Here is a 7,837-nt window from a genome sequence, read left to right as displayed (position 1 = left end):
TGGAGTGTCTCCGCTAAGTCCCAGACACTTAAAGTATCTTCACTAAGTCTCGGACACTTGAAGTGTCTCCACTAAGGCCCAGACACTTAGAGTTTCTCCACTAAGTCCCAGACACTTGAAGTGTCTCTACTAAGTCCCGTACACTTGAAGTGTCTCTACTAAGGCCCAGACACTATTCAGGCGTGCCTCGGTCATTTTTGTTGTATTTTCATCGTCCAAACTTAGAATTATATGATTCAAAGTGCATAGGAAAGTCGGCGAAGAGATCTACAATCTCCCATGGGTATATCATATTCGGAATGGACGATATATGAGGGGCGCTTTATCTTTTGTGAGCGAAACGTAACTCCTGATCGGATTGTATCTTCGTTATTATGCTATTACGTTGCTTCATACGGTTCATTGACTCACTTTATGCACATTTCGACGTCAGATAAACCTCTTTGACTTGGATAATGATGTTCATCGTCTTCTCTTCATTTGTAGCTACGTGCGGGGACCCATAGGCAAAATTTGACGCCTACATTCATAAATAAGGATTACAGTCCAGATAAGACATCCTCTTGCATATAAGTGGCAAGCCAAGGTATCTGATGGGCAAGACTCCTTCAAGGAACCCCAAACTATTATTAATAGCATTCTTAACTGATTCCTAAACTCCACCATAGAAGATTGAACACTTAGAGGGATTAGCTTCCAGGCCAGATATATAACCAAAATCCTTAACACATTTGTAGATCATTTGCACTGAATAAAAATCACCTTTGCTAAAAGGAGGAGATCATCAGCAAAGACTAAATGTGAATTTTGAATTTGCAACATTTTAGGTGGTATTTAAACTGTTTGTCATTTCTTAGCAGTTCAATGCTCCTGGACAAATATTCTAGACTAATAATGAAAAGGTAGGGGAGAGAGGATCCCCCTGCCTTAGACCTCTCTCACCATTAAAGTAACCATGCAAGGATCCATTAAGTAAAATGGAGTATTTGGGGGAGGAGATACAAGACATAATCTAGTTTGTAAATACTCCAGGAAACCCCAAACCACTTACACTATAACAGAAAAGCTAATCCGCGAGGAGCAAGTTTGTCGTTGAAAGTCGAGATTTCCTCGCCGTAGTGTGTTGGCGAGAAAAAAACTTTGGTCACCATTTCCTCACGGTAGGGTGGTCAAGAAAAATTTCTACGAGAAATATTATAATTTCTTGCGAAATCCTTTTTGCAATGAATATATTCTTTTCTCGTTGTTACTCTTTAGCCTCGATATTTTTCCTCACCTAATCTCATACTTTTTTTATCGCTAAACTACATTTTCCTCACTAAAGATACGTGAATAATATTTAATATATATATATAATAAAAGTTCAAAAAAAACTATTTTCGTCGCTGTAAGTATCTTTCAGCAAGGAAACTGTTCCTTACTAAAGATAAATCTTTAATGAGGAAAATGATTTTCTTCATTATATGTATCTTTTTCTCATGGAAACAGTTCCTCAGTAAAGCGACACAAAGACAAGAAAATTTAAATTTATCGTTGTAGGTTATACCCTATATTCCTCGCCAAAGAAATTCAATTACGATGAAATTTTCATTTGTTGATATAGGTTATATGGTCTATAGTGAGGAAAATTACTTTTATCATTATAGGTTGTATCACTATAGCGAGGAAATATATTTTTGTGGACATAAGCAGTATACTCTATAACGAGGAAATATTCTTTTGACGACGTAAGTAATATACTTATAATTAGGAAATTTTATTTCATTAATAATAATACTATTATGAGAAAATGCTCAAAATATAAATAATTGTCATCAATTGTCACCATAGTACATCAAAACAATTAAAATAAATAAAGCAAGCAAGTTTCTACCATAAGTAACAATGCTAGTCTAAAGCAATACCAAATGCAACACGATCAAAGAAACATTTCTCCAAGTTTAAGTTCACTAAGAATACTAAGTTGATGGATGTTGCCTAGAAAAATTAGCCGTAAACTCCTCAAACTTTTTGGCTAGCTCCTCCAATCTTTGGATTACCTCATTTTGCGCATCGATCTTTTGTTGTTGAGTTTCTACAAGTTTGTTGGGTCTCTTGAAGCTGTTCTTGCAAATCTTTATTCTTTTCAGACATCTCACTCATTGAAGAACGAGAGAACCTTAATGGTGGTGGTCTAGGGCAAAAACCACATCCCTTAATATAGCCTAATTTGACTTTGAGAACTTTTATACAAATTTCTTCATTTGTCCTTATTCGATTTCCATCAGGTTGAGTGGTATCTACTCGCATCTTTATTATTTGATCCTATAAGTAAAAAATATATCTAGTTCAATCATATGTAACTTCTCAATTACAACCTAATCAATATAATCCTCTTTAGAACAGTAATATCAGTTTCACCTATATTCTTAAAACATTATAAAAGCATGCATCATTAACACGTTACTTACCAATTTTTCCTTTGCTCCCAAGTCCCATCCTTTTTTTGTGCTTTTATACTCTATTTCAAAACGATCAATTGCACCTTGCATCTCTCCAGTTTGTGCTGCCTATTGCATTCAAACATATTTTCTTTTTCAGACCCAGCTTTGTGGTGATATGTCAACTTTGACCTATTAAGAACATTCTTCTCTGAGCGAATCTAAAATTGTTAAGACATACTGTAGGCAATAAAAATTGGCTTTATCCCTATCAGAGAAGTTCAGAACAAGACTGCTAAAACCTCATCCGAAAGAGCAAAAAGGGGGAAAACGCTGATATCTCTCAAACCGTAAGGAATTTGGTAAAACGAAGGTGGCAAACTCCCTTTGGAGGTTTGGTTGGTCCGTCTCGTCGAGATAGTCGATTTTCATATATAATTCGTCAAATTCCAACTTACGGTTTGAAAGTTATGACCTATTCTTCGAAGCAAGTTCAGTAGCTCGCCGAAAGGCTGAAGCTCGCCTGTAAAGGCTGAAGCTCGCCTACAAGGAAGTCCGTCTACAAGGATAGAGCTCGCCTAACAGCATTGAAAGTTGCCTAAATGAGATTCGCCTGCACAGCCTCGCCTGCACATTGAACCAAGCTCGCCTAAAGGCTTGAAGCTCGCCTGAAGACTGAAACTTGCCTGCTTGACCCAGGCTCGCCTGAAGGCCTAGCTCGCCCGATAGCTCGAAGCTCGCATGTTTGGCCGACTCGCCAGCATGAAGGTTCGAGCTCGCCTGAAGGCCAAGCTCGCCTGACAGCCTGCACCTCACCTACGCGGACTAAGCTCGCCTAACAACTAGAAACCCGCCAACATTATCAGCTGCCCACTTGGAGTATGGTAACAGTCACGTCAGTGGTCAAATCCCATGAATCAAGGGAGAAAGCATGACGCTCCTCACCTAGCAAGAATAGGGCGGCTGACAGGACCCCCTAAGTGGTCACATCCCACAGCTAGGGCGGCTGGCTCCCTCACCCCTACTAGTGGTCAAATCCCACAAATTAAGGGGTGACCCATGCCATCCCTTGCCTATTTAAAGCCACTTTCAGCCAACGTGAAAGAGGTTGATTAGTTGCAGCTTGCTTGGCTGGCTAATCTTCCAAAGGTTGAACCTTGGCTCATTTGCTAAAGGCTCCCTCATTTGAAGAGACTCGTCTGAACTCTCAGACTTGAGGCTCTTAGGCTCTTTGCAAGTTCTTGCATGGTAGATCTCTCCAAGCAGTTAGCCGACAAGCACAAGCCTCCGTTTGAACTCTGTTGATCAAACTCACCCAATCAAGCTTCTACTGCATACTGAAGCTCTTCTACAACCTCGATCGAATCGTCCAAGGGAAGCAAACTCGGCGCGAGAACCGAGGGAGGCATCCTATCGCTACCAAAGACCCCATGTTAAGCAAGGAGGACATTCCCTCCGCTTCTGTTGTAATTTTGATTCATTAGTTTGTAATAAGCTATTCTTATAAATACAAACGAAATCCCTGTTTTGAGAGATCAAAATTTACACCTACAGAAGATGGCGACCACAGTGGGAGAAACCGTTTATTCAGATGAATTGGTGGTGGCGCAATTTGATGAAGTTGCAGAAGGGACTATCGTCAAGTCCCTCTTCATCGAGTTCGATCAAACGAAGTACGAAGAATACTTATCTTCGACTTCCTCGTGCGGAAAAATGTCATGCAAGCACCGAAAGGTTGTGCATGTAAGCCGGCCTAAGCAAATCGAGAGCCTTACCGGAGTAATCGCTGGGGGTTTCATTCCCCCCAAGGCGATTGATGCCAAGGACCAATGTCAAGTTCCCAATTCTAGCGAACTGCATCAATCAGGCGAGCCCACTTACTCAGACAGGCTTCGCTCCATTAGCAGGGTTTCCAAATCTGGCGAACTCGGTGTCCTAAGCGTGCCTGATAGTCCAAGTGAGCTTTACTTTGTGAGCAAGGTTCCCAATTCTGGCGAACCGCTCGAATCAGGCGAGCCCACCAAATCAGGCGAGCTCACTTACTTAGGCGGGCTTCACTCCATTAGAAAAGTTCTCAAATTTGGCGAACGGCCCAAATCTGGTGAACTTAACAGTTCAGGCGAAGTTGATCAAGCTCACTTGATAGCCCTAGCTCGCCCGCAAGTTCAAATATGCGGACTTCACCAAGCTCGCCTGACGGCCCAAGTTCGCAAGATGGCCGAACTTTGCCAACAAACTCGAGCTCGCCTAGCGGCCCAACTTCGCTCGCAAGCTGACCTTCGCCAGAAAGGCAAAGCTGCAGCTTGCCCAACAGGTGAGCCTCGACAGGCTGAACCTCACCAGACTGAGCCTCGTTGACAGATACGAGCTCACCAACAGATGCAAGCTCGCCCAACAGGCAAACCTTGCCAGACTGAGCCTCGTCAACGAGCTCAAGTATTCCAAATAGGCGGACCTCGGCAAGCTTGCCTAACAGCTCGACCCCATCTGCAAGAAGGGATAGTTCGCCAAACAGGCGAACCTTGCCTACAAGAACTGGAGGTCAAACCTCGCCAACAGGCTCAAGGTCGCCAACCACGCGAACCTCGCCTGAATGAACAGATGGCTGAACTTCACCAACAGACCCAAGCTCGCCTGTCTAGGCAAGGTCGCCTGAGTTCAACACTTGGGAAATTTCCTAAGTGTTCCCATTTGGACTCCCCTGAGTCTCCTTCATTTGAGGACCAGCTATCGTCTGAGGCTCAGGCTCGCCTTGAACCTCGCCTGAACGACCAGTTGGCTCGACCTTGCCAGCAACCGGCTGAAGGTCGCCCAAATGCTCGAGCTCACCTGCAGTCGGCTAGAGCTTGCCCACATTCCGGACCTCACATGTCTCAACACGGTCGGTTGGATCCGACACTTAGGGAATCTCCCAAGTGCCCTCATATCGGCTCCCTTGAGCCTCCTTCATGCGACTTCACGTCTCATCCTTCCAACGCTGGGGGTTGTCACTATCAACCTACAGGGGATCTTAGGGGATGCTTGACTTACAAGTGCACGCCCCATGAGACTTACGATGATGTGGAGCTCCCCGCCGCAACTATCAATGTGACGGGGAGGTCTAAGGCCGTTGAACGTGAACGTATCCACCAACGCACTCGCGCCCGAACGGGGGTGGCCATTCTGTTTGACTACACGTGCCTAGCTTCCGTCTCTGACAATGATGATGATGATTGCTCCGCAGTGGCGGCGTCGCAAACCTCAAGCTTAGTTTAGGACGAGCACGCAAATGTGCACATGACCGACATCCCTGATGAGATATCCAGGAGACTCGATAAGCAACAAGCAACCATCGATTCCCTGAAGGAGATGTTGGAACAGTTTCTGAGCGAGAAGAAGAAGATGAAAGAGAGGACTTCGCGGGCTTTGCATAAATCCTCGAAACACAAAGAAAGGATACCTACTCCTTCTCACTCCTCATCCGAGTCATCTGGAAGAGCGACGAATTCCAAAGTCAACTCGACACCTTGAAGCTCCAGAAGCATATGGACAAGCTAGGGGTTGTCAGACTATATCCAATCGAATGGGATACAGTCTCATACCCGGTGAAGTTTCAGCCACTGGACCTCCTGCAGTTCGATGGTAAGGGTTCTCCTACCCAGCACATCTACTACTTCCAGGCGCAAACCGGACACATAGTGGGGAATGATCCCATTATGACTCGACTATTCATTGGAACCCTCAAGGGGGTCGCCTTTGAATGGTTCCGTAGATTAGAGCCTGGATCCATCACCTGCTGGAAGGATATGGAAAATCTCTTCATGGCCAGATTCTTCGACGATGACGAAGAAGTATATGTGTCCACCCTATTAGCTACATGGTAGGGGAAGACAGAGTCTGTAAGCAACTATGTCAAGAGGTTTAGGAATCGATCGCTGCATACACATGATCAGGTTTCTGAGGTCATCCTCATTAAGATGTGCCGGAACAACCTCTCCATCGACACCCTATCTAATATGGGCGCAGTTGTAGCTCTCTCATGGAAAGACTTAATCCGCCAAGGAGAACAAGTCGAGAGCATGCTTAAGCATATGGATGCTGAAGAGCCACATGGATTTGAAGGAGATGATGACCAAAGCAATTTCACTTTGGTAGTGGAAACCACTTCCCTTTGAAGGAGATGATGACCAAAGCAATTTCACTTTGGTAGTGGAAACCACTTCCCCTCTTGATGCCTTCCAAGAATGAGAGGTCTGACCAAAGCAATTTCACTTTGGTAGTGGAAACCACTTCCCCTCTTGATGCCTTCCAAGAATGAGAGGTCTACTTTCTGGACCATCAAACCTTCTCACAGTCTGGTGCATTCCAAATCTTCCACTTGGTCAAACCTTCCTATAATTAGGACCAAAGCCAAACTCCCTCGCTGATCCTTTCTAATAAGACAGCGGGTCCCCTAAACTATCAAGTTAACTGCCACTTCTGATAGCCATTTCTCCATCAGTTTTGTTCAACTAGATGATGGATATCAAACGAACCAACATATCTATCATTTCAAGTCACAGACTGGAAATATGATATCAAATGACGCCATACTTGCTCGATTGTTCATTAGCACCCTCAAGGGAGTTGCCTTTGAATGGTTCAGGAAACTACCTTCCGGATGTATCCAAAAGTGGGCAGATCTAGAGAGACTTTTCCTATCAAGATTCTTTGAAGAGGATATAGAAGTCTCCATCCATACCCTTCTCGCCACTAAGCAGAAGAAGAAGGAGTCTGTCAAAGCCTTTGTCAAAAGGTTTCGAAACATGGCTCTACGATGTCCGACAGGTATGACACAGTCTACACTGGTGGAGACCTGTCGACACAACTTTCAAACCGACCTCCTAGCCTGAATAGGAGTTGCAGAATGCCGTTCCTGGAGACAACTAATCTCTCAAGGCGAACAAGCTCAAAAGATTATTGTCAAGATCAAAGCTGAAGAGAGAAGTAGGCAAGATCAAACTGAGCAATCGGACCAAGCCCAATCTTCTCAGTCAGAAGGGGAAGATACTACGGCTACTGAAGCCAATCCTCTTTAGTAGGATGGCGGGTCCAACAACTATCACGTTAACAGTTACCTCTGATAGTCAAACTCGTTAGATAGTGGCCCACTAGGTGATATGCCATGTCTACCCTTTTTCCCCTGCACTTGTTCAAGATTGGGGGTTGGTTTATTTGTAGTTCATTAGATTATGAATAATAAATTCTCTGAGTTGTCACGTTCAATAGAATACCTCTATCAACCATAAAATCCGTCAAACTATTAAGTTAACAATACACCTCTGATAGTCCATCAATCTATTAATCCTCTTTAATAGGATGATACACTAGTAGAAAATCGACCAAACTAGATGGAACAATCTAGACAGAAAAAAATTTTGTCTAGTTTGGAGCAAACT

This window comes from Asparagus officinalis, chromosome 7, assembly GCF_001876935.1.
Source record: "Asparagus officinalis chromosome 7, Aspof.V1, whole genome shotgun sequence".
Lineage (NCBI taxonomy): Eukaryota > Viridiplantae > Streptophyta > Magnoliopsida > Asparagales > Asparagaceae > Asparagus > Asparagus officinalis.
Note: the sequence above shows the minus strand (reverse complement) of the source record.